Source organism: Urocitellus parryii, chromosome 3, assembly GCF_045843805.1.
Source record: "Urocitellus parryii isolate mUroPar1 chromosome 3, mUroPar1.hap1, whole genome shotgun sequence".
NCBI lineage: Eukaryota > Metazoa > Chordata > Mammalia > Rodentia > Sciuridae > Urocitellus > Urocitellus parryii.
The window spans coordinates 153,916,483-153,944,399 of record NC_135533.1 but is presented as its reverse complement, the minus strand read 5'-3'; the positions used below and the strand labels follow the sequence as shown (position 1 = coordinate 153,944,399).

The 27,917-nt window shown below is 39.2% G+C and overlaps 1 protein-coding gene across 3 annotated transcripts in view; it reads right to left on the bottom strand.

Moving 5' to 3' along the window:
• Specc1l (sperm antigen with calponin homology and coiled-coil domains 1 like) overlaps window positions 1–25,418 on the bottom strand; it is a 138,026-nt gene extending 112,608 nt beyond the window's left edge. For 2 of the 3 annotated variants that reach the window (XM_077796143.1, XM_026412509.2), the window contains exon 1: window positions 25,300–25,418. The gene's annotated coding sequence lies outside the window, so the exon portion shown is untranslated. Of the gene's footprint in view, window positions 1–24,799; window positions 24,834–25,299 lie in introns of those variants that run through there. The other variant, XM_026412511.2, reaches the window with a different exon arrangement.
• Between the last annotated feature and the right edge of the window lie 2,499 nt (window positions 25,419–27,917).

Sequence of the window (27,917 nt, the reverse complement as noted above, 5' to 3'; positions counted from 1 at the left end):
CAATCCTAGCCCCCCAACCCAATTCTTATTTATTTTTTGTAATTTTTGCAACACTAAGCTTAAACTCACGGGTGCTCTACCAACAGCTATATCCCCAGTCCTTTTTATTGTTTGAGACAGGGTCTTGCTGCCTCAGCCTCCCAGGTTGCTGGAATTATAGTGAATGTGCCACTGCACCCAATCCCAAACATCAATTCTATGGGAACTAGTCAGAAAGAAAATAAACATATGGGCATACAAAGTTGACTAGAACTAGATAGCTGCCTCTCAATATTCATGGGGGATTGGTCGAGGGCCCTACTGTGAACAACAACATCTATAGATGCTCAAATCCCTTACCTATAAAGAAGTAGTACTGCTTGGCAGGCTGAGGCAGGAGGATGCAAGTTTGAGGCCAGTCTCGGCAACTTAGCGAGGTCCTAAGCAACTTAGTGAGACCTTGTCTTAAAACAAAAAATAAAAAGGGCTGGGAATGTAGATCTGGGATAAAGTGCCTCTGGGTTCAATCCCCACTACAAAAAAAACACACACATTCTCTCCTGTATTTTAAATCATGTCTAGATTATTTACAATACCAAATCCAGTGTAAATGCTATGTAAATAGTTATTATACTATATTGTTTAGAAACCAATGACAAGGAAAAAACCAGTACATGTTCAGTACAGATGCAATTTTTGAAGGAGGGGAATATTTTCAATCTGAGGTTGTAGAACCCACAGATACCAAGTGTGGGGAGTGCCTCCTTTAAGGAACTTACGGTCTGGAAGAAAAAAATCGAACATTTAAATAAATACCGAATAGGTCCCCATCTTTTATAATTCTATTAATGCCCCCCCCAAAAAAGACAAGGTAAATATATAGAGAGGGTATAATGTCCAGAGAAAGATCTAGTCCCTAGTTCTGCCTTTGGAGGAATAGGGATATAAGTACACATCAAGTGTGTGAGAAAGCATGGGTTCAACTAAAGAACTCTAAAGACTTGGATATGACTAGAATACAGATACATCAAAACAAAGGACCAATGGACAAGGGCCTAGAGGGCCATTCAGATCCTGGACTTTATCTAACACAGGACAGTGAGCCACAAAGAGATTAAAGGTAGGGTGGTCAGATCTGTAGTTCCGAAAGATTAACCTGGGGTTGCTATGGCAGATAAATTGAAGGGGCATGGAATGGAAAATGGCAAGGTAAAAGGAAATGAGAATAAGTGCCTCCTTTCCCATAACATTCCTTTTCTGCCTCACTACACTCAAAAGTACCATTCTTGCTTCACAGTTCTCCCAGCATCTAAAGACTGTCATGGTGCTTCCCTAAGTGGGACCTTCTCCCTATTCAGTATTACAAATTCCATAGCCACTCTTCCTGGTTCCCTGCACCATGGGTGTCTATTAGCAACACAGCAGGCAGGCACTTTGGAGCAGGGCACAGGTACTAGACAGATCTGGTCTGGGAAACTCAAAGTATAGCTTGACTATTAGTTCCCTCAATCCAGACACTGGGGTCCCTTAGTCTTAAAAAAACAAACACACACACACACACAAAAAGTCTACTTTTCAAGACACTATCAGAGGTTCACACTGAGTTCATAGTAACCTAATACTTTGAAGTCTTTGTCCAAAAAACTGTTGCTAAGCTGCTTTCATTTTTCCCCCTAACTTTTTTATTATGAAACTTTTAAAACACTTAGAAATGTTAGGGAAAAAAAAAAACTGCACAGCAGGGTTGTGGTTGTGGCTCAGTGGTAGAGAGTGCTTGCCTAGCATGCATGAGGACCTGGGCTCAATCCTCAGCACCACACTAAAAAATAAATAAATAAAGATATTATATCCACCTAAACCTAAAAAATAAACATAAAAAAAAAAAAACACCAAACTTTGGGGACTGGAGTTGTGGCTCAGCGGTGGAACGCTTGCCTAGCATGTGCTAAGCCCTGGGTTCGATCCTCAGCACCACGTAAAAATAATTAAATAAAAATAAATGTATTGTGTTCAACAACAACTAAAAAAATAAGTATTAAAAAAACTTTTTAAAAAATGCACAGCAAACAACATTCCACTTTTCTTTTTAGAGATGTGCAATTTGTATTCTGAAAAAACTGACGCCTTTATCTGTTAATATTTCATAAGGTCAGATTCGGCTCAAAGTTCCAAACTTTGGGAGACTTTCATACTTACTTGAAATCTATAAGCCTCCCTCCTAACAAGTGCTGACTTCAAACCACTCAGTATCCTCTTCTAAAATAAAAAGGAAGTAGAAGATTCTACTTCTGTATCTATACCCCAGGGCAAGTTACTTAACCTTTCTGAAATCTCAGTTTCCTCATACATAAAATAGGGGCTGGTAACACTACATACCTTACAAGGATGCTGAGAGGATTAAATGGAATAATGAACCTATTAGTGGGGTGGCAGCCCACAGTAAAGACAAGATAAATGTGAGCTATCATAATTTATAGAACACAGTGCATGCCCCGAGTATGACTAATGCCTTATTAAAATAAAAACACCAACTCAAAAGACACTTTGTCAGAGAAACCCTTTACAAGGAATGACTAAAAGATTATTTTACTTGCTGCTTTCATTAAATTACATACCATGGCACATAGATGTCAACAAACACTAGTTTCTAGTTCTTTCCCACTGAAAATTACATATCAAGAAATACCAAAAATATATGGTAGGGAGTTCACAAGAATGATAATCAAGAGACCCAGGTCTGGAACCATCTAACCTTGAGCAAATCACCCTGACTCTAAGAGTCTTGTTTATAAAATGAAGAGGATGAACTGAAAATTAACCTACCTACCTTCCTTTCTTTCTTTCTTTCTTTCTTTCTTTTTTTTTTTTTTTTTTGTTTGTTGTTGTTGTTGTTGTACTGGGGATTTAACCCAGGGGCGCTATACCACTAGCCTAAATCCCAAACTCTTTTTATTTTTTATTTGAGACCAGTCTCACTGAGCTGTTTAGGGTCATGCTAAATTGCTGAGGCTGGCCTCCAGAGCCTTTGGAACTACAGGCATGCACCACTGGGTCTGGCAGATTAGTATCTTTCTTTCAGAATCCCAAAAATTCTATTTCATGATTTGTACCTTCAGAACCAGGGACCAAAACATTTCAAAGGAAGAAATTGCTTATTAGTTGTGGCTTTTTAATGCCTATCAATATTTTAGTGGACACTAAAAATACACAAAGGGTTTTGACCTAAGCAATCTAAGTACATTTATCTCTTATTTCACAAATTCTATATCTAAAATATAGGGATATCATTAAAATTGTAAATCAAGAACAGATTCCAAACTGGGCCTGGTGGTGGGAATCACAGGGGAGAGAAGGGTATGTGCCTATAATCCCAGCTCATGGAGAAACCGAAGCAGGAGGACTGCGAGTTCAAGGCCAGCCTGTGTAACTTAGATTCTGTCTCAAAATAAAAAATAAAATGGGCTAGGTATGTAGCTCAGTGGCAAAGTACACCTAAATTCAATTCCCAGTACAACACACACAAAAATAAATAAATAAATAAATAAATGGTGTCCTTATTTGTTTATTAAATAAATAAATAATATCCTTAATAAATAAGGCAGGGGACAGAGAAAGAACAGATTTAAACACAAAGGAAAATAAATTAGTCAAGGGGAAACTAACTCCTAAAAGGAAGTACAGGGGAGAGTAACACAATGTTAAAGAAATCAAAACCAACACCAGTCTGATAAAATCATGTGTCCCACCAAAAAAAAAAAATTTTTAAAGAAACCCAGTAAAAATGTTTTAATTAAGAAAATCATGGGCTGGGGATGTGGCTCAAGCGGTAGCGCGATCGCCTGGCATGCGTGGCCCGGGTTCGATCCTCAGCACCACATACCAACAAAGATGTTGTGTCCGCCGAGAACTAAAAAATAAATAAATAAATATTAAAATTCTCTCTCTCTCTCCCCCTGTCTCACTCTCTTTAAAAAAAAAAAAAAAGAAAATCATTATGCAATGGACTGATCCTAAATTGAATTCTTCAATATACACAGGTTTTTAATCTTTCTTATCATGAATTATAGCTCACATTCAGAAAGTGCATTTAAGGTACACATTTTATTTTATTTTTTATTTTTTAAAGAGAGAGTGAGAGAGGAGAGAGAGAGAGAGAGAGAGAGAGAGAGAGAGAGAGAGAGAGAGAGAATTTTTATTTATTTTTTAGTTCTCGGCGGACACAACATCTTTGTTGGTATGTGGTGCTGAGGATCAACCCGGGTCGCACGCATGCCAGGCGAGCGCGCTACCGCTTGAGCCACATCCCCAGCCCTAAGGTACACATTTTAAAGGTAGACTTTGAATGCGATTCCAATTAGAAGTCAAGGACTAACAACACTCAGAGGAAAATCTGACCCTTGTCATGTCAAAAAACTACACATGTACAAGTAGGCATGTATTCAAGGTGCCTAAAACAGACAGGAATAAGAAAAGCAAAGATAAGATTACTTCAGGCATGTGGTTCTCTGCTTAGTCTGAATCCATAGGCAAAGTCCAATACTCAAAAAACTTCAATGTTTATTAAAATACATAATTTTAAAATATGGATTTTTCTTATTTTTTAAATTTTTAAATTTATTTATTCTAATTTGTTACATATGGCAGCAGAATGCATTTCAAGTCACAGTACACATACAGAGCACAATTTTTCATATCTCTGGTTGTACACAGAGTGATTTTTCTTGTTTTTTAAAGACAGCTTTTATTATATATCTCAATGACTCAGGAGGCTGAGGTAAGAGGATTCCAAGTTCAAGGCCAGTATCAGCAACTTAGTGAGACCTTCAGTAAATTAGTAAGACCCTGTCTCAAAATAAATAAAGAGCTGGGCACAGCGGCACACACCTGTAATCTTAGCAGCTCAGGAGGCTGAGACAGGAGAATCCTGAGTTCAAAGCCAGCCTTAGCAATGGCAAGGCACCAAGCAACTCAGTGAGACCCTGTCTCTAAATAGAATATAAAATAGGGCTGGGGATGTGGCTCAGTGGTTGAGTGCCCCTGAGTTCAATCCCCAGTACAAAAAAAATAATAAAAATAAATAAATAAACAAACTTGCTTCCTGAAAATTAAAAATAAATAAATAAAAAGGACTAAGGATGTAGCTCAATGGTAAAACCCCTGGGTTCAATCCCTAGTACCAGAAAATAAAACTGGGCTATGATTATTATCAACTTAACATTTAATGCATTTAATATCGTACTTGAAAATTATGACCTAGGGGCTGGGGCTGGGGCTCACATGTGAGGCGCTGGATTCGATCCTCAGCACCACATAAAACTAAATAAAAAAAATAAAGATATTGTGTTCAACTACAACTAAATATATATATATATATATATATATATATATATATATATAAAAAAAAGAAAATTATGACCAAGTGAGAAAAGATGAACTTCATTTCACATCTACCTCTCCTCTGCTTTCACCTCTAGCCTAGAAAATGAAGACACTTTTCTACTGTCCTTTCCCTACACCAGGGGTGCACTCCCCTTTAAAAGCCTCAGGGCCATAAAAGAAAGAAAAGGCAACAGCTCTCCCACTTCTTACCCTTCCCCTCACAGGTCCTCCCTTTCTGCCTGGCCAAACAGTGAAGGGGGAGTGGAGGTGAATCCCCTGGGGAAAGGCTGTGCTCATCACCATTCCAGTGGTCTTTTTAGTCAGCAGCAAGGAGGTGATGGTGAATTGGACCAAAGCTGCCCCAACGAGGGACAGCATCCAAGTCAGACTGCAATGGAGTGAGAGAAAAACTGAGTAGGTAAGAAAGCACAAAAATTGGGCTTTGTAGCCAATGTGGTAATCCCAGTGGCTCAGGAGGCTAAGACAGGAGGATAGTGAGTTCAAAGCCAGCCTCAGCAATGGTGAGGTGCTTAGCAACTCAGAACCTGTCTCTAAATAAAACACAAAATAGGGCTGGGGATATGGCTCAGTGATTAAGTGCCCTTAATCACTTCAATCCCCAGTACCCCCCCCCAAAAAAAAATTGGGCTTTGTGAAACGGTGAGTCAGCCAGTAATGAGGAGGAGGCCAAGACACTACTGATGTTGCTGTTGTGGTAAATACATGGGCAAGCTGCCTGAAGAACCAGCTGCCAATGAAAAAGGTCCTTGCTGCACAAATGCTATCACCATGGTCATGGTCACTAGGAGCTGGAAAGGAGGAAGACACCATGTTTAGAGTAAAGAAACCAAATTACCTACAGTCTAAGCTCTTTCCACTAAGCTACAACTACCAATAGATAAGTTGCTAGAAAAAAAAAATGAGTTAATTATCAGAAATATCAACTCAAAATGGCATGGTGATGCATGCCTGTAATCTCAGCTGATCTGGAGGTTGAGGAAGAAGGAACTCAAGTTCGAGGCCAGTCTCAGCAACTTAGACTGTCTCTAAATAAAATAAAAAGGGCTGAGAGATGCAGCTCAGTGGTAGAGCACTTGCCTAGCTGTGTAAGGCCCTAGGTTCACTTCCGAATACTCAAAGAGAAGAGGGAAGGGAAGCAGAAGGGGAGAAGAAGCCACTAAAACCACTTGTTTTAGCCACAGAAAAGCCCACTTATACTGATTTATGATTTATCTCTGTTATTCTATTATAACATTTAACACAAGGAAGTACTCAGAAACAAGCTCCCGTTTTTTTCAAACTCAGAACCATATTTTTCTTCTTAATGTTTTCCAAAGAGTAAAAGAATTAAACTTATCTTACATTAAGACCTCTCAGATCCATTTCTAGAGATTCCTCTGACTCCCCCACTCCCCCTCTTTTGTGTTTTTTTTTTAATCTCTTTTTAATTCAAGTTGCTAAAAAGGCCGTTAATATACTGATGACACTTAACATTCCAGACAAGTGACAAAGCTAGAAAAGGACAGCCTAAAAGAATTTCTGGCTGCAGTACACAAATTATTTTTCCAGATTTAGTCCAAAACAAATTGTTTTCCAAAGTTCAAACTGCCAGAATGCAAAAAATTTTGAATCTCCTCTGGCCATTCCTTACAAAAGAAAATGTTTATTAAGGACCCCTTTAAACCATGGCTTTACGCTCAGACTTTTGGCAGGCAGTTACAAACTCGATAAAATTAACTGATGGCCATGTTTTAATTAAAAACATCATGATATGGTTGTACATTTACAACAAACTCTGATCCAAAATGAAAATGAAACAATTTTTTCTGCATTTTACAAATGATTCAAATATAACAACATAAAAAAATGTCTTTTTAAAAAACTTAAAATTTTAGATTTGGGAATTTGTTTTAACAATGGCACAAAGAAAGTTTTTCTAAACTAAGTTAAAAATAGCTTAGTATCACACTTTTTTTCTTTTTGTACCAGGGATTGACCCCAGGGGTGCTTAACCACTGAGCCACATCTTCAGATGTTTTTAATTTTTTAAGACAGACAGGGTCTCACTAAATTGCTGAGACTGGCTTTGAACTTGTGATCCTCCTGCCTTGGCCTCCTGAGCAGGTGGGATTACAAGCATGTACCACCATACCCAGAAAGTGTTAAAATAAATCAGAATTCAAATTCAGTTTAGCAAAAATGTCCAACAAGCATTTTACCAGCTAAGTTTAAAGAAAATGAATTTTTTAAAATGCAAAAGAAAATGAGTAAAAAATGCCATGAAGTTCTTTTCCTTTTTTTCTACTTAGAGTATACAGCAGTGGTACTCAAGAAGGGAAGGGGTGGGCTGGGGTTGTGGCTCAGAGGTAGAGCACTCGTCTACAATGCATGAGACACTGGGTTCAATCCTCAGCACCACATAAAAATAAAATATTGTGTCCACCTATAACTAAAAAAATAAATATTTAAAAAAAGAAGGGACGAGGCAATTTTGCACCATAGGTAACATTTGGTACAGTCAGTGGACATTTTTGGTTGTCACACCTGGGGAAAGGGGGGACTATTGGCAGTGTGAAAGAGGCCAAGGATGCAGCTAAACATTCTGCAGTAAAGTCCCCCACAAAAAAAGAATTATACAACCTAAAGTAATAGTGTTGGCTAGGCATAACTAAATGGCAGGGGTACATGCTTAGTATGCTCAAGGTCCTATGTTCAATCTATAGCAGACAGACAGAAAAGACAGAAAGCGAGCCAGCCAACCAGCCAAGGCCCAGAAACCTGGAATAAGGTAACTGGTTTAACTGGAGAGAAAGGTTCATCATACCATAGAAAGGGTCTTTTTTGCACAATCTATTGAATTGGGAAAGCCACAGCTTGAGCATCTTACAAGTAGAAAGCCATGGGAAAATCTATGCACAGGGCCCATGACTCCCTCAGATTCCCAACCTCATTTCCTAGGAAAGGACAGACAGCTAAAGGGCTCTCTTTGACCTCCAGAATGAAATCTGAGAAGGAACCACAGGGCCACATTGCTTATCTGAACCCACTTCTGGAATCACCAGCTGACCTGGCACACTGACAGCCCCAAAGTCAAAATCCACTCACTGTTCTCCTGTTTTCTGAAACCTCACTGGTAAAAGGGAAGGAAAAGAAACTAAACCCCAAGGGCTTACTTTATGCTGATCGTTGTCCTGGGGATTCCCTTCACATCATTTCACCCAGTCCTGCATTCAGTCCTCCATCATCCTAGGAGATGGGCTTATTATCAGGCACACTGGAAAAGGGTAAACTGGAAGTTTCCACAACAGGCAAATGCTAGTGCAGTTGTTTGTGCAGGTCTATATTCAAAAGCCACACCTATTCCCCACAGCTCAGTCACTCCAAGTTTTCTTCTACCATCTGAAGGTGTGGCCTGTGTTATGAGACTACAGAGGGCCTTGATACACTGCATTTTCAGAAACATTTCGTTACTGTGAAGACAACTCTTGGTAACTGCAAGAAGTCCATTACCTGGCAGCAGTCCTCCTCCTTGTCCCCACTATCCCTACAACACTATCCTAGACTTTCTGTGTCACAGAAGAGGTCCATGGGCTGGGGATGTGGCTCAAGCGGTAGCGCGCTCGCCTGGTATGTGTGCGGCCCGGGTTCGATCCTCAGCACCACATACCAACAAAGATGTTGTGTCCGCCGAGAACTAAAAAATAAATATTAAAAATTCTCTCTCTCTTTCTCTCTCTCTCTCTCTAAAAAAAAAAAAAGAAGAGGTCCAGCTGGACAACTACTACAGCCTCTTGATGCTATCCCTGCCTTCAGTCCTTCAGCACCAAAACTATTTATCCACACTCTAAAGTATGTATTCCACCATGCTGTACTCCTGCTGGATAACACCTCACTCCCCAAGGTCAAGCACCTTAGGGAGCACCTAAATCCCTCACACTCTGCCTCCCCCAACTCATTTCCCAATTCACAAAGACATCACTGCCTACTTTCATTTTTCACCTTTGCTCCTACAGTTCCCTTTTCCTGAAAGTCCCTTACCATCTTCCTGCCAGAGAAATAACTGCTTACATCAAGATTCAGCTCAAATGCCATCTGCTTCCTGACACTTTTCTGGCTCTCTAGACAGTTGGCTCCCCCTCCCTCTCTGGCATACTTCTGCCACAGCACGCCCCTCACTTCATTGTACTCTGGCAATATTTAGGATATACCCTAAAAAAGCCTTCATTGTCTATCTGAAATTCAAACCTCATTGGACATCCTGTGTTTTACCTGGCAACCCTCAACAGGGAAGAAAAGAATAGCACTGGTAGAGGAGAAGCCAGAAACAACACAGAGTGAGCAAGAAAGATGAGAAGTTTTCGTCCTTAAGCAGTAAGAATATTAAATATTCAGCCCAAATCTCCCTTCTGGACAGCCAGTCCTCTACAGTACCATCTAACCTACAATTTCAAAGCCACCCTTTGGGCCTCCTCCAAGCACACTAAGCTCAGAGTAGTATGTCTGTTTATCTTACCTTAAACCTGTCCCTCTAACTTCTGTATTATTCCCCTAACCACAATGTCCCTCTTTCCTCTTTCAAAGCCAGTCTCAAAGGACAAACCCTCCTTCTCCTCACCATTTTCCATCCCATGCCACCTCAAAGTATAGCTGAAAGGATCTATGTCTCCCAACACTCACAACTGCCCCTGGTCCCCTCTTCTCATGAAACCCCAATACTTGGATCTAACTCTTCTAGCACTGGACAATAGATCCTTAGGTAGCAATTGGGTGTTGACATTTCCCACAGCCCTCTTTGAGAACACACAGGCCCTATATAGGAGGCAAGTAGGGCAAGGGCCTTAAAGATATTACTCAATAACTATATGGAGACACACAAAATCAAAAACACACAAAATCAAAGCTATGATGTGAAGAACCCAAATTACTGCTAAAAAATACATGCATGTCAGAAGTAAATCCTAGCTCTTATGAGACAGGTAAGTTAATCAACCACCATATAGTTCACTGCCTGTCACAAGACATCCTATAACTGAGTCTAGAACTACTCATTTTTTTTAGAGGCAGGATGAAGACATCAGGAGGGAAAAATGGGAAATCTCTTCCTTCTGAATTCAAAGTGTCATGATCCACACTTCCTTGTTAAAATGCTGAAACACAACCATATAACTTAATTACACTGATTTTACTATTACTAATTTAGGGTAAGCTTTACTATATGTAAGTTTTCCTGTGTGTCTTTACTGGATGAACAATGTATTATTGCAAATTCAAGCAATGCAGCTCAATTACCTGTCAGAGTTTCAATATAATATAACCAAAACAAAAGAATATGTAAAATAAACATTTATTCCCAATGCTTCATTCTAACTTACAAAAATACTATTTCTGAACAATATTACGCTATGTAAGCAACCTTGAATTTCAGTAAAACGATAGTAACAGCAGATAGTAAGAACAGAATACCATACAAATTTCACAGCAGTCCACCCCCAATTTATCAGATGGGAGCCTTCAAAATCTCTACATTCAAAAGTATTTCCTAGACAGGCATCATGGGGCACTCCTGTAGTCCCAGCACTCAGCACTCAAGTCTGAGGTAGGAAGTCTTGAGTCCAAGATCAGTAAGGGAAAAAAAAACTTTTTTGTAGGTTGAAAACATTATCCCCCCCACCCCATCCCAAAATTACCAAAACCCTACACACATAAACATGCCCCTGGGAGTGTTACGTATTCAATCTGATGTACTGAATAAATGAGTAATTTCACTATTTTAGCTTAAAAACAGCAACTCAAAGAACTTCAAAACACAAAGTCAAGAGTTTCTTCAAGAGAAGACAGGCAGCATTATTCTAAGTCATATCACACAATGTACAGCCTGTGACACAAGGGAGACCTTCCAATAACAGCAGCCTGCAATGACGGCTGTAAGTACTTCTGAATTCACATATCTAGTGAAAAGAACTAAGTTACAACTGGGCAGAATTTGCATTCAAATGCTAGAACTCTGCTGACTAGTTATGTGGCTCTGGGCCACATATTATTCATCACCAAATTTCAACTCTCTCATCCATAAGTGAAAAGTAAGAAATACTACATAGGATGCTACAAGAACCACATCAAACAATGCAAGTGAACTAACAAGGAAAACCTCAGTGCATGCACATAAGTCCAATAAACATTCATCTCCTTTCCTCCTTGCTATAACCAGCAAGGCAAGTTTCTCTTTATCCTAAACTTATTTCTTACTACTTCTATGTCCTCCTGGAACTAGCAAAAACTTTCCTCTCCTTTCTACTCCCTGACTTACACAGAGAAGCTTCAGGGATTCTTCCAGGCAACTAAAATATTCATGACTCCACTCTCAGTGTGTGCCATCTCTCCCGATCCTCACCACCACAGCTTTGCTTGCTACTGCAGTCTAATGCAATACAACCATCTCTTGTCATCCTTTACCATCTTCACCTGGTCAGCTCCAGGCGTCTATCTATCTATCCCTTTCTATTCCTGTCCACTCCCTCCACCCTACTTGACTCACTCCACTGGCCTTTGATAATACTTCCCTGACTTTTCTGATCCTCTCTACAGTATTTCAAACTGTCCCTCTTGAACAAGACCTTTTTTTGGAGGGGAGGGGGGTACCAGGGACTGAACTCAAGGGCACTCGACCACTGAACCACATCCCCAGCCCTATTTTGTATTTTATTTAGAGACAGGGTCTCACGGAGTTTCTTAGCGCCTCTGCTTTTGATGAGGCTGTCTTTGAACTTGAAATCCTCCTGTCTCAGCCTTCTGAGCCACTGGGATTATAGGCATGCACCACTGCACCCAGAGAACTATTGCTTTTTTAAGATGGAATAATGATACTGTCATTGTGTTTTATTTAAAAGATTCTTGGTTAATTTAATTAGAAAATAAAGGAAGGATCTCTGAAAAATTCTAAAATCCTTGAAAACTAATTTACTTCTAAGGAATCCAGGAGTCAAAGAAGAAATCAAACAGGAAATTAGACAGACATGGTGGCAGGTATCTCTAATCTCGGTGCTCAGAAAGCTAAGGTAGGAGGATGGGTTGAGCTCAGGAGCTTGAGGCCATCCTAGGCAACACAGTGAGAACTTTGTACCCAAAAAGACCAATGAGCCAACCAACCAACATTAAACAAACCAACCAACCAGGGGGCACCAGAATGCATTTTGAATGGAATGAAAATGAAAAAAAAAAATGGCATATCAAAATTTGTGGGAGTATTAAAGTAATACTTAACAGTAAATTTTAGCACTTATACTATAAAAAGAAATATCTCAAATCAGTATCTCTGTTTTTACTTCAAGAAAAAAGAAAAAGCAATGAAACTCAAAGCAAGCCCAAGAAAGGAAATGACCAATAAGTAAAAACTGATGACAGAAAAGGGAAAAGTAGAAATCAATGAAACCACAAGTGGGTTCTTTGAGAAGATAAAAATGCTAAATCTCTACCCACACTGGGTTCTTTGAGAAGATAAAAGTGCTAAATCTCTACCCATACTCACCAGAAGAAAAAGACTCATTTACCAGCATTAGGAATTAGAGGAGTGATAACACTACAGATTCTATAGCTATTAAAGGACAATAAGGACGTGGTGGTGCAGGCCTGTAACCCAGCAGCTCTGGAGGCTGAGGAAGGAGGATCAGGAGTTCAAAGCCAGCCTCAGCAACATCAGGGTGCTAAGCAACTCAATGAGACCCTATTTCTAAGTAAAACACAAAATAGAGTTGGGGATGTGGCTCAGTGGTTGAGTGCCCCTGAATTTAATCCCCAGTCTCAGTCTATTTTGTACTGCTACAACAGAATACCACACACTAGAAAATTTATAAATAGAAGCTTACTTGGCACATGGTTCTGGAGGCTGGGAAGTCCACAAGTGAGCTGAGGGGTGTGTCTAGCAAGGGCTTTTATGCTGCATCATCCCTTGGTACAAAGTGGAAGGGCAAGACAGTTCAAGAGATCAAGATGCTGAACTACCAGCATCAAACACTTCTATCAGCACTCATCTATTCATGAGGTTAGAACCTTCCATGATCCAACACCACCCAGAGGCCTCACCTCCCAATAATGCTGCTTTGAAATCATGATCCTCTTGCCTCAGCCTCCTGAACCGCTGGAATTACAGGCATGCACCATCATGCCCGGCTAATATTCTCTCCCTGACACATTTCGTTTCTTATATGACTAGACTAATAGTTTTTCAAATCTTTTTATCCTGCTTCCTTTTAATTATTAACTCCATCTTTAAATAATTTCTCCTTTCGTTTTACTGTTAAGTGGCCTTTTCTGTAGTTTCCAATCTTTTATTCCTCTGTTCCATTCAAGACCTCATCAGAATGATCTTTACTATGGATACCTCTACCAACATCTTGATCATGACCATTTAAGTAATCCCTAAGACTCCGGCTCTCCCTACTGCTCTTGTCATCTTCTGCATCTCCATCAGAATTTCCCCCAGTGCTCCATTCATAGGAATCTAGGCTTTCTGTAGCCTATTCTCCAAATTCTTTTAATCTCTACTCATTACCAGTTCCAAAACTGCTTCCACATTTTCAGGTATTTGTAATAGCAACAGTATCACTTCTGTTCTATCAAATTCTATCAAATTTCTGTCTTAAATCTGTTTTATGCTGCTCTGACAGAACACTTAGACTGAATTATGTAGAAACTAAAGAAATGTATTTCGCACATGGCTATGGAGGATGGGAAGTCCAAGATCAAGGGGCCACATCCAACAAAGGCCTTTGTGTTGCATCAATCCACCGTGGAAGGTGGAAGGGCAAGAAGATTGGGAAAGAGCAAGACCTTATACTCACATCCTCAAGTCCTTTTATAATTGGCATTAATCCATTTGTGAGAGTGATGCTCTCAGGACCCAAATGCCACCCAAAATCCTCACTTCTCAACATTGTTACATTGGGAATTAAGTTTCCAAGGCAAATGCCACCCAAAATCCTCACTTCCTAACATTGTTACATTGGGAATTAAGTTTCCAAGGCATTCAAACTATATAGCAAACTTGCAGAAAAATGAAAAGAATTAATTTCCAGATTATCTTATAACATTATCATTACTCTGCTACCAAAATCTGATAGACACTACAAACTACAAATCAGTATCTCAAATGAAAATAAATGCAAAAAATTCTAAACAAAAATATAGCAAATGGGGGGCTGAGGGTGTAGATCAGTGGCAGAATGCCTGCCTATCAACTACAAAGTCCTGGGTTTCCCTCACATTGCAAATAAAAATAATAATAAAAGTACATATAGAGAGAATGAGCACACACACATGCATACATAAACAAGCTGACTCCAACAATCTAGAAAAAGGATAATACATCAAGAGCAAGTAATGTGTATCCCATGAAACAAGTCTTAAAAAGAAATCTAGCTCAGTATATTCCAAACTAAAAAAGAAAAGCTATATGATTATCTCTATAGAAACAGAAACAGCACTAAATAAAATTTAACATCATTGCTGATTTTAAAAAAAACACATAAATTGGAGCTCAGTGGCAGAGCATTTGCCTAGCACTTGTGAAGTATTGGGTTCAATCCTTAGCACCACATAAAAATAAAGAAAGGCATGCTGTCCATCTCAACTATAAAAATAAAAGAACATAAACCAATAGAAAGGAATCTCCTCAACTTGATAAACAGTATCTACGAAACATCCATAGCCAATATCATTCTGAATGGCATAAAATGAAATTTTTTCAGTTGGTCGCAGTAGCATAAACCTGTAATCCCAGTGGCTTGGGAGGCTGAGACAGGAGGAGGCTCAAAATCAGCCTCAGCAACTTAGCAAGAGACCCTGTCTCTAAATAAAAATATTTTTAAAAGGGCTGGGGATGTGGCTCAGTGGTTAAGTGCCCCTGGGTTCAATCCCCAATACCAAAAGAAAAGCAGAAGAAAATATAAAGTATCTGAAATAGGGATTAAGAAATAAAATTGTCTTTATCAACAATCAACACTGACAGAATGTGCAATGGAATCTGCTACTAAAACTAATAATTACAGCATGGTTTCAGAATACAATATTGGTGTACAAAAAAATCAACTGTGTTTTTAAATATTAGCAAAGAAAATTGGAGATTGAAATTTTTTTTTTTAAAGAGAATGAGGGGGGGGGACAGAGAGAGAATTTTTTAAATATTTATTTATTATTTCTTAGTTCTCAGCGGACACAACATCTTCGTTTGTATGTGGTGCTGAGGATCAAACCCGGGCCGCATGCACGCTAGGCGAGCGCGCTACCGCTTGAGCCACATCCCCAGCCCTGGAGATTGAAATTTTTAAAAATCCTCTTCTCATTAACATCAAAACACATAAAATACTAAGGATAAATCTGACCCTAAAAAAGTAAAAGATATGGACAGGCACAGTAGCACACACTTGTAATCCTAGCAACTCCAGAGGCTAATGCAGGAGGATCACAAGTTGGAGGCCAGACTGGGTAACTTAGCAAGAAAGAACCTGTTTCAAAAATAAAAATTAAAAAAGGACTGGGAATACAGCTCAGAGGTAGACTTCCAGGACCCACCTCCAGTATCTACCTCCCCCCAAAAATCTGTAAGACACTGAAAACTACAAAATAATACAGAGGAAAATTAAGAAACTAAATAACCTGAAAAACAGACTATGTTCATGGGCCAAAATATCGAATATTGTTAAGAAGTCAATTCTCCCCAAATTATCTATATATTCAACATAATTTCAATTAAAATTCTAGTAGACTTTTTGGTAGAACATGGACATTTTGATTCTAAAATTCACACTGGGATTGAGGGAGAAGCCCAGTGGTAGAATGTATATTTAGCATGCATGAGCCTTGGGTTCAATTTCCAGCACCACAAAAATAATAAAAGAAAATCGCAAAACTTAAAAGTTCTAGTATTGATCACTGGTGCTTAATCACATTATTCTACTTGTATATTCATGAGATTTTCCATTGTAAAAAAAAATTTTGAATAAATACTAAGATGAGATCAGGCACACACATAAATATAAAATATACTTCCGGGCTGGGGATGTGGCTCAAGCGGTAGCGCGTTCGCCTGGCATGCGTGCGGCCCGGGTTCGATCCTCAGCACCACATACCAACAAAGATGTTGTGTCCGCCGAGAACTAAAAAATAAATATTAAAAATTCTCTCTCTCTCTCTCTCTCTCTCTCTTCTCTCTCACTCTCTCTTTAAAAAATATATATATATATATATTTATATATATATATATTTATATATTTATATATATATATATATATATATACTTCCCTTAAATTTTTCATTACATCACAAAAATGGATTCCTTTTTCATGCTTCCTTCCCAGGCCCTCTAACCAATCCTCTGTTTTCTGTTCCTCTATGATCTATAACAGGAGTCAGCAAGCCACAGTCCACAGGCCAAATTTGTACCATCACTTATTCTGGACAGTTCATAAACTAAGATTATGTTTTGTACTATTGAGTGGTGGGAGGGGAAATCATGAGAATACTTCATGACATGAAAAAACTATATAAAATTAGACAATTTGTTGAAATCCAGTCACATTCATTTACCTATTATCTGTGGCTACTTTTGAGCTACAATGACAAAGTTGATTAGTTGCAAAAGAGACATAGGCCTGCAATAACTAAAAAAAAAAAGTTACTATCTGGTTCTTTATGAAAAAGGTGGTTGATCCCTACTCTATCATATGCCTTCCCTTCCCTTAGCTAACCGTTCCCTCAACTCTGGAATACCCATTATTATCTCACCATTGTTCAAGTCCAAGCTACTCCTAAAACCTCCTAATTCCCTTCCTCCCCCTTTCCAAACCTCACCTATAATCAGTAGCTTATGTGAAAAGTAGTTAAGCAAAACAATATTTATTACTCAGTCTACTGAGGCCTTGAAGATGCCTATTCTTAGATACAAGAAGGGGTTGATGGCCTCCTATTCATTTCTAATATTTCAAAGCAGGCTGGCAGGCCTAGCAGTTGGGAAGGAGAAAGCACACCATATAGACACAGCACTGAGAAAATTCCTTAAGTAAACCCTCAGAGTAATGTGTTAGCACCCCGTCTACAATGCCATCAGTTACATTTACTACCAATAAAGTCAAAATTAGAAGAATGCATCTCCAGATACCAAGACAGCATTAATTAAGAAAAAAAATGAGGAAGAAAAAGATGATTAGGAGCTGAAGGAAAAGAAGAAAATCTGTCACTCCAACAGTTCAGATTTGTCCCAATGTGTGGTTCATGGAAAACTGCAGCGACACTAGCAAGTAAGGGAACAATCCCATCACAGGAAGGCCAAGGCAGAAACAGCCCATTAAGAAGGGGCAATGCAGAGTTTCAATAGAAGCCTCTCCAGGTGTCCAAAAGTTCCTAGAGTTGGCACACAAAACAAGATGGCCAATCTGCCAAGCCTAAAACTCAGGGATCATTACCATCCCCGCATGCCATTTGGAAGTGAATAATAACGTAGTATAAAACCTAGAATGCGCCTCTGTAACTGAAGTTATATATAGGAAACCCTAAGCTTTTGAGGATACATGGTATTTTCATCTCTCCAATTTAAAAAGGCAACTGAGAGAGGAAGTGGATTTTTGAAGTGAGAAGATACCCCTGAAAGTCAGGATTTGATCTTTTTGTCCAAGAGTTCCTAGGAAGAAGCTGGATTTGTGAAAGAAGGACTATATTCAAAACCTATCTCTCTGAAGCCATGAGGAAGTGTAGGCTGACCATAAATCTACTGTGTCCTCAAAGTATAGCAGGCTGCTCTAAGAGAATTAGTCCTGAGTTGAAATAAATCACTTGACTTACACTGTCTGGATCAAGGCAGACAGGGTTCTAAACAGACTGTGTTCCTCAGAGGATTTGGAGAGGTACCGTATGCAATTCCAGAACAAGACTGCAAGGAGAGACTCTAATAAACCAGCTTGATTTACTATCATTTTATTGTTTTTACAAAATGGAAGAAATAGAATATTTCAAATGTGAGAAAAATGAACCAATTTTTAGAAGTATCTTCTCAATAACAAGATATTTTTAATATATATTAAAATGATTAATATATAAATATAACATATATTTATATATAATATTATATTAATCCATATATATATATGTTATAGATAGTCACAATACCTTTATTTTATTTGTTTTTATTTTTACATGCTGCTAAGGATCGAACCCAGTGCCTCACACATGCTAGGCAAGCGCTCTACCACTGAGTCACAATCCCAGCCCCAACAAGATATTTCGACATAGTAAAAAACACACCTCTACATGGCTTAAAAGAAAGAAGGCATGAAACTAATTAGAGAAGAAGTCAGTCAAGGAAAAATGTAGAGGGAGGAGGCAAAGAAAAAGGAGCAAAGGAGGTAACTGGACTTTGGTAGGATCAAGATTAATCTGTCATTTACCTTAGGGGACCCCACAGCTTTTGCTACTAGGTGGTAACTCCGGAGAGCAGCCCTTCAATTCCTGGGCAGTTTTCAATACTGAGAATAAACAACTGCACAACTTTAAGGTACCATCTACCACAGAACCTTCCAAAGCAACAAAAACAAACCCACTCCTATTTCCCTGTGAAAGCTCTTCAAACATTTGAATTCACAAAAGAGCTTGTCTTCTGCTTTCCAAAGTAAATAGCAGTAGTTCCTCCAAACAGAGGATGAGTACAGCCTGCTTGAAAGGCAGTGTGTTAAGGTAAAAAGGACATAGAATTTTTAGTCAGAAACCTGGGCTCAAGTCCAAACTTGGTCTCTTGTTAGTTCTATATTCTTAACCTCTTTTCCTCACTTTCAGAATAAGAAAAATAAGAGTTATGCTAACTACCTCAAGATTTGTTGCAAGACGACCACACTTAATGAAAAGTACACATGAAATGTATGCTTTTTCCTACGCTGCTATAGATATTCATTAGATCCTATATTATTGTCAACATAAAATTTCCAAACCTTATGAATTAAATTAATTTTATAAATAAAGTTTGGGAACCCAACCCACCTAAGTATTTATGTGAAAATTACTGAGTTTGGAAAAGGAGCATCAGAAGCAAAGTCAAGAAAGGCACTAGTAAAAATCCTAGTGTGGCTAGACAGCATCTTAGTGGACATTAATATTACACACTAGACCTTCAGAAATACTATTTGAACATATACTTGCAAGTTGCATTTTGGCTTTGATTCTTAATTTAAAAACAAGTGAAGTTGTTCCTCGCTGAAATGCCAAAAAACTTGTCTTGCAAAATAGTATTTCATTCATTATAACAATGGTCTTTTTTTAGAAGCAAAGTATTTTTCTTCTTTATTCTGTCTTCCCTAGGTCATATGTATAATAGAAAAACTTGAAATTGTCTTCATTGTCCAAATACTTCAAACCTTAAAAAAAAAAAAAAAAGTTTACAAGCGTAGGTATACAAGAGGAAGCAATTTGTACCACATGCATATTCCTTTCAGAGATGGAAGCAAAGATGATGCCCACTTGGTTTTTGGATGATAAGACAAAGTTCCCTCCTTCAGGAAACAAGACTGAATCAGTCAACTAAACCACAGGAGCTGGGGTTGTGGCTCAGTGGTAGAGTGCTTGCCTAGCATGTGTGAGGCACTGGGTTTGATTCTCAGCACCGCATATAAATAAATGAGCAAAATAAAAGGCCCGTCAACATCTAAAAAAAAAAAAAATGAACTTTGAAGGTTGATGTGCACAACTAGTAGGTATCTCAAGGCAGGCAACTGGGCAACTGTAACTGGAGTGAAAATTTCCTTAAGGGCAGGGACTAAGTGGTCATCCACTTCCTCTATAACAATCAGACTCAACAACTTTACATCAAGTCACTTATTCTGCAACATACGATGGTGTCACCGTCCATTGGAGGTAGCAGACAAGACACATTGTGCCAAATCCTAGATGTACAGGGTGCTAGAGGAGTCTTCAGGAGGCTAGAGTAGCCAGAAAACATTCCAGGCAAGGTCATATTTGAGTTTTGAAGTGATGATCCAATGAGTGAAAACACATTCCAGCAGAGGGAGGCAAAGAGACTGGAGAGATATCAAGAGACCAAGAGTTGTTCACATCTGAATAAAGAACATAAACAGAGGGAAGAGGAAGAAAGTAAGCTGGGGGCAAAATCCAGTGATGAAGTGTTCTCCACACCAAGCTGAGGCCTTATTATGAATGTAGTAGGAGCAGGAGAAAGTTTTCAAATGGAAGAATAACTGAACAAATCAACAGTCTGGAAAGACATGTATGAGCCAAACTGGATTTAACCAAAAAATAAAGAACTATAAGGAAGAGATGGGAAGAGGTCAGGAAAAACAATGTAAAAAGATCTTCATTCACTTCTCTCATGGTTAGGAGTTATCTTTACAATGTTACCAAATTATCCTTTGAATATGGAGAATTTAGATGGTTAAAAGCAGTAAGTCCTCAGAAGGCAAAAATCAGTGTAATGAAGAATTTGAGATTATAGTATTCATTTTAATTCAAGACATATTCAATGTACCTTTCGAATACATTCTATTCCATTGCAGGTTTTGTTTTGTTTTTTTTTTTTTTTTTAAAGAATATGTCTCTCTAACTCTAAATCTTATTTGGGATTAGGAGCAGACAACCATGAACTTTAAAGATTTCACAAACACAGAGATCATCTGTTACATTCACTTTAGAACAGATCTCTCCCCCTCAGTATTCCCTCCACAACCAAAAATTTTCCCCCACCTCCCAACCCCCCCTACCCCCCAACCTCACCCAAGGCACAGTCAGAGGTTAATTTAGGAAAGTAGATATGGAGAATGGAGGCAATCTCAAGAGAGAGACCTTTGAAGGTAAAAATAAGGAATACACATATCAGGGAGAATGTGGGCTATCTCCAGAGGGAGACATCCTGCCCAAAATACTTTAAGCATTTTTTTTTTTTTAATCTTTCATTGGCAGTGCTGAAGATCAAACCCTGAGCCTTAGGCATACTAGACTAGTGCTCTACCACTGAGCAACACCCCAACCCAAGCCTAATTTCTTTTTTCCTTATTTCTTCCTCCTGCCTTAGCTTCCCAAATTGCTGGGATTACAAGCATGCACCACAGTGCCTGGCCCAAGCCTGATTTCTTTATGGTCATATTGTTTCAGAGCAAAAGACTGATTTCTGAACGCAGTGCCAGGGGTGGTGGCACCCTTCTGTAATTCCACTGATTCAGGAGGCTGAGGCAGGAAAATCGCAAGTTCAAAACCAGTCTCTGCAATTTAATGAGGCCCTCACAATTTAGAGAAACCCTGTCTCAAAATAAAAAACAAAAAAGGACTGGGGATGTGGTTCAGTAGTTAAAAGTGCCCCTGGATTGAATCCCTGATACCAAAAAAAAAAAAAAAAAAAAGAATGGAGAAACCCCATGGAACTTCATACCATGCAGCTAGTCTATTCACTGCTAACAATTCCAACCATCAAGAATTTCCCTATCTAGGCTTTTTTGTTGGCATACCCAGGAGGTGGGCAGGGAGGATGTGACATTTATTCAGTAGGATAGGACTAGAATGATCAAAACAGGAACATCTTTAATGCTGGGCAATTTTAATATCATCTGTGGACTGCGACAAATGATCACTTTTTTTTTTTTTTTTTTGTAATACGGTTGAACCCAGGGGAGTTTTACCACAGGGCACACTCCACCACTGAGTTACATCCCCACTCTTTTACCCTTTTCATTGAGTCAGGGTCTAGCTAAGTTGCTAAATTGCCCAGACAGGCCTCGAACGTACAACCCAACTGCCCCAGCCTCCCACCTCAGCTTCCCAAATCACTGGGATTACAGGCATGCGCTACTGCACCAGGCCTCATATATACATTTTAAAAAGAAAAAATATATATATTTGAATCTTACCAGTAATAACCTCAAGAAATATTTTCCTAACTGTCTAATAGTAGCAGAACAACAGATTCTAGGTACTCTTTTATTTCTTTGGGGTTCTTGTTTGCTTTAGGCTCTTTATTTCTAAAAAAAATCACAATAACCCATTCTGTATTTGCCGTTTTCAATTACCATAATTACTATTTAGTATAATATCTTTCCAGAAAAGATGCTTAATTTTATTTTATTTTATTTTATTTTTTTTGGAATGGGATCTCGATCATTGCTCAGGTTGGCCTCAAACTCTTAGATGAAAGCAATTTTCCCACTTCAGCCTTCAGAGTAGCTGAGTCTTTAAGCAAACACCAATTTTCCCAGGTGGGTGCTCAATTTTTTTTTTTTTTAGTTGTCAATGGACCTTTATTTTTTTATTTTTATGTGGTGCTGAGGATCAAACCCAGTGCTTCACACATGCTAGGCAAGTGCTCTACCAGAGCCACAATCCCAGGCCTGGATGTTCAATTTTAACACCAAGAAACCAGATCTTTTTTTTTTTTTTTCTTATTCTTTTTGAAATGAGTCTTTTTGAGTAATCAGCTTTATGAAAAATTCCTAATAGTGTCCTTCTTTTCCTTCATACACTAAGGGTCTCTCAACATTCCACTCAAGGAGTCTGACTCCAGAGTCTCTTAGATTCATTCTCATCTACTTTACATAACTTGTAACCAGCTCCTCACCTCACATCTTTGTGGAATGGGTTAGAAGACCCAGTTCTATCCCTGGCTGAAGATGACTCTGTAAACAAGGACCAGGTAAATGTTAAAACTGGCGCTTCAGACTCCTTTCTTTTTCTGCCTAACCTTACAGATAGGGAGATGAAGGTCCAGGAAGGAAAGTTTCTTGCCCAAAGTCATAAAACCAAGAAGAGAATCTCTCCAATCCCCTGACATTGTCATTGTTTCTTTACTGAATTGAGCAGTCTGCATATCTAACACCATGAGCAAGTTAGCCATATGATTTAAATATGTAGATGGTTGGTTACATGCAAATCTTTTTTTTTTTTTTTTGCATGGCAAATCTTATGCATTAAGAAAAGCCAACACTGACAGTAATTTTGAACACGTACCCAATACTTTCAAATGAGTCATCTGATCAAATGTACAGTGTCCAGTGTTATAAAGAGAACCTTTGCTCCAGAGAAATCATGTGTCAAGACAAATAAACATTCTAAAAGTTCAAATCTGAATTGGAAATTCTGATACCAACTTCACCTTAGTTATAACCACTAGGATTACTCATCATTCACTATGATACTGTAACTTGACACTCAAATTATCCAAACTGTTACTAAGGCACACAGTGATAAAGCTTTTCTATGGCACAATAAAAATTATTTTTTTTCATTGAAAATGAATGTCAAGGAAATCCCTCCATACCTGGGATATACACAGGCAAGCACTATGCAAGCATTCTCCAGCTATCTCAAGCTCCTGAGTCTTAAGAAACTCTGCTTTGTGTACACTCCAAATCAAAAGAGAAAAGGACACATTTCAATGGAAATAATTATTGGCTCAGCCATTTCTTTATAGAAAAAAAATTTATTCAAATCAATAGTCTACTTGTTCTTTCATTATATCCCTTTCTGTATTGGTTTGGCTACTTTATAACATACATATATTACTTTTATATCTTGTTTTTAAATATTTTTTTTAAATGACAATCATCCCTCAGTATCCACAGGGGATTGGTTCGAGGATCCCTGTGAAAACCAAAATCTGTGGATGCTCAAGTCACTTACATAAAATGGCCAAATATATGCTTACAACCTACCCACATCCTCCAGTATACTTTAAATCACCTTTAGATTACTTATACTAATTAATACAACAAAAATGCTACATAAGTAGTTGTTTCAGTATATAGTTTAGGCAACAATGACAAGGAAAAAAATTTGTTCAGTACAGATGAAATATTTTTTTCAAAATTTTTCCATTCCTGATTTGTTGAAGGAATGACTGAATAGTCTCTTTGGTGTCTCCTACACTGGCAAAATTAGTCACATCTCAAGTCTTTAGAAATGACTGCTAGTTACAGTTACTTATGTAACTGTAACTCTAATTTTATCTCAAGATTCATCGTCCTTAGTGACAGCAAATGTTGCTGAATTCTGCAACATTTAAAGGTTCTTGTATTTGTTGTAAACAAGAAACATTACCAATGCTTGAGATACTCAAACTAGGCAGCGAACTTATGGAAATTTTACCTGGCTCCTCTTATACTATAAGATAAATTATGAAGGACATAAACAAATAAAGGTTTCCTGTATTTGAATGATCACAGGAATTCTACTTTGACCTGTGAACAGGCTAAACCTACCTGGAAACTGATTGGTTTTCTAGTCATCTCCAGGGTAGCTGCCCAAGAGTGAATTATGATGTTTCAAACTTATCCACATAACTAAGACAATTAACCATCTTGCTAGAAATGCAAATTTTACTCAGCAATACACCGGATTATTCATGTCTGATCCGACGCAATTAACCAAGTCTCAAGAATAAAAGACATTAAGCCAGTATGGAGCTGACCTCCCAGCCGAAGGGGAAACCGCCCCAACAGAACCAACGCCCGCAGCAAGCCTGGGGTTCGAGGCCCCCAGCCCTTGCTCCCCGCGCTGGGTCTTCAGGATCCTGAAACAATGCTATCCCAGCCCAAGACAAGGTGCCAGGGTGACCAGACAGTGATTCCAGTATATCCTGGAGCATGCACAGAGCAAAAAGCGAGAGCAGCACCCATCCTCTCGTCTCAGAGGCGACGCGCTCCGAGGACCCAAAACCAGCTGAGACCCCACACCAGCCAGGACGCCCTAAGGACCCGAGGGTCCACGGCACCGGATGCGGGTCAAGCCAGTAGCAGGGAAAGGGACCGCGCAGGCGCGCGACGGGTTGGGGGGCCCACGAGGGGGACGGCGCAGGCGCGAGGCCCGCCGGGGTCTGCGGGGCCGCCTGGGCCAGGCCGCGCGGGCGGCTTTGAGCTCTTGGACTGACCCGCCGGCGCACGCTGTTAGGGGACCTGTCCTGGCTCTTACCGCGCGGCACCGCCTTACTCGCTCCCTGGCTCCGGGCTGGGGCCGGGCGGCGAGCTCGCCCGGTGGCGCGGCCCCTGATCCGTTGAGTCCGGCCTCAGGGCAGCAGCCAACCCCGCGGCGCCGCTCGCCCGGCCCGCCCTCGGCCCGCCCCTTCTCCGCCCCTCAGGGCCACCACCGCGGCCTGCGCAGACGCCGTACTGATCCCGTCCACGCCCCACCACCGCGCAGGCGCCAGTTGCCCCGCCCACTCGTATCCATCTCGTCCCTAGGTAGCGCAGGCGCACTGCCCGTCGGCCATCATAAAATTACCTGCCGTTCCATTACCCACTTGTCAACTCTCGAACTGGACATTTTCCGGGCAGGTGGACCAGTAGGTTCCTTTGGGTGCTTCTGGGTGATGCGTGCAGAGTTCGCTAATCGAAGAGACTTTTCTCAGAAAATAAGTCCATCCTTCGTGCAGTAGAAATTTACAGTATGCCAAGGACTGTGCTAGGTACGAGTCACAAATCTTTTGCCCAAAGCCTACCCACTTGGCGCCACTGGTACATCAGGGAACACACAAAAAACAAGTCAACAACAATACTAAAAATAGGCTAAGCGGCCTGGGGTTGTGGCTTAGTTACCTAGCACATGTGAGGCGCTGGGTTCGATACTCAGCACCAAAAGTATAAATAAATAAAGGTATTGTGGGGCTGGGGTTGTATCTCAGAGGTAGAGCGCTTGCCTAGAGTGCAAGAGGCACTCGGTTCGACCTCAGCACCACATAAATATAAAATAAAGATATTGTGTCCAAATGACTGAAAAAAAATATTTTTAAAAACTGAAAATAAAAGATAGGCTAAATGTACTTTATCAAGGAAAGGCAGTTCTAATACGTCCCAAGTGGACCTATTGCAAGAAGTTTTTTCCTTTGATAGTTAGAACCACAATAGGTTTTTCTTTTATCTACGTTATCAAGTTCCTAGGAAGAACACAACTTGGTCAGATATATTTTTACTACATTGCTGGACTATTTGCTATTTTATTTAGTGTTCTTTGCCTGTATATACATAAAAGATTGACCTATCGTTTGCTTTCTTGAACTGGGTGTGTTTTGATATTAAGCTTATAGAAATTCTCAGTTCGTTTGAGTCCTTTTTCTGCTTCATTTGGAAGATTATGAATAAGAGCAGGAGAGTTTTGTTTGTTTTTTATGGAGCTATGGATCAAACCCAGGGCCTATTCGTGCTAGGCAAATCTACCATTGAGCTACATACCTTATCCAAAAGCAGGGTTTTATGTTTTTCCTAATGTTTCCTAATGTTTGCTAATTGTCCAGGCATGGTATTCTTCTTTGGCTTTGCATTTTGTGAGATTTTTGAGGGAATGGAATTCAGTTTTTAATCTAAACATTCAATTTCTTTAACAGCTCTACTCTCTAGACAGACTATTTCTTCCTGTGTCGTCTTTTGCTGTTTTTTTGTTTGTTTGTTTGTTTTCAGGAATGTATCTGCTTTCTTGTTTTAAAAATCATTGGCATAGGGGCTGGGGTTGTGGTTCAGCGGTAGAGTGCTCACCTCGCACGTGCAAGGCCCTGGGTTTGATCCTCAGCACCACATACAATAATAAATAAATAAATAATAAAGTTAAAAATTTTTTTTAAAAAAATCATTGGCATAAGTTATTTAAAAATCGAGTGGTTTTTGTTTTGATTTTTTTAAATGTATCTGAAGATACTTGAAATACATTTACATATTTCAAGTTCAGAAAGCACATCTCAATCCTATCATTCTTGTAGTTCCCCAGATGCAGCTAACTATAGTGTCTTAGTATCTTTCTAGTAATGCTTTATGAGTATAAACAAATATCCAAATAAACAGATATGTTTTTTTGCTTTTTTTTTAATAGAAATGGTACTATACTATATTTACTGAATTGTAATTTGTGTGTGGGGGGGTATTTGGGATTAAACTCAGGGGTGGTCTACCACTGAGCTACATTACAAGCCTCTTTTAAATGATTTTTATTTTGAGACAGAGTCTCACTAAGTTGCTGAGGCTGGCCTCAAACTTGCAACCTTCCTGCCTCAACTTCCTGAGTCACTCTGCACCCACCTGTATCTTTTCTTTCTTTCTTTCTTTCTTTTTTTATTTATAGATGGACACAATACTTTTATTTTATTTATTTATTTTTATGTGATGCTGAGGACTGAACTCAGTGCCTCATTCGTGCAAGGCAAGCACTCCCCCACTGAGCTACAACCCAAACCCTGTACCTTTCTTTTAAAGACAAATATCTGATATTTCTTGTGAGATTTTTCAGGGTACAGAATTCAGATTTTAATCTAAGCATTCAGTTCTTTAATAGTTGTAAGTCTAGACAGACTATTTCTGTGTTCACATTAGCAAAGGGCTAAGGTTGTGGTCTGGAGAGACAGCCAGCAGCAGGTTAGATATCAGTTCTGGCCCCATTATTTACTAGGTGTCTGTCTTTGCATCCCAGTTTTCTCATCTACAAAATGGGTGTTTTTATGAGTTTGTGTGAGGATTCAGTAGAATAATACATGGATAGGTCTTGGCCACCACACTGAAGATGCTGATAAGTATACTCGGTCATTGATACTGCACCTGTTTAGGCAT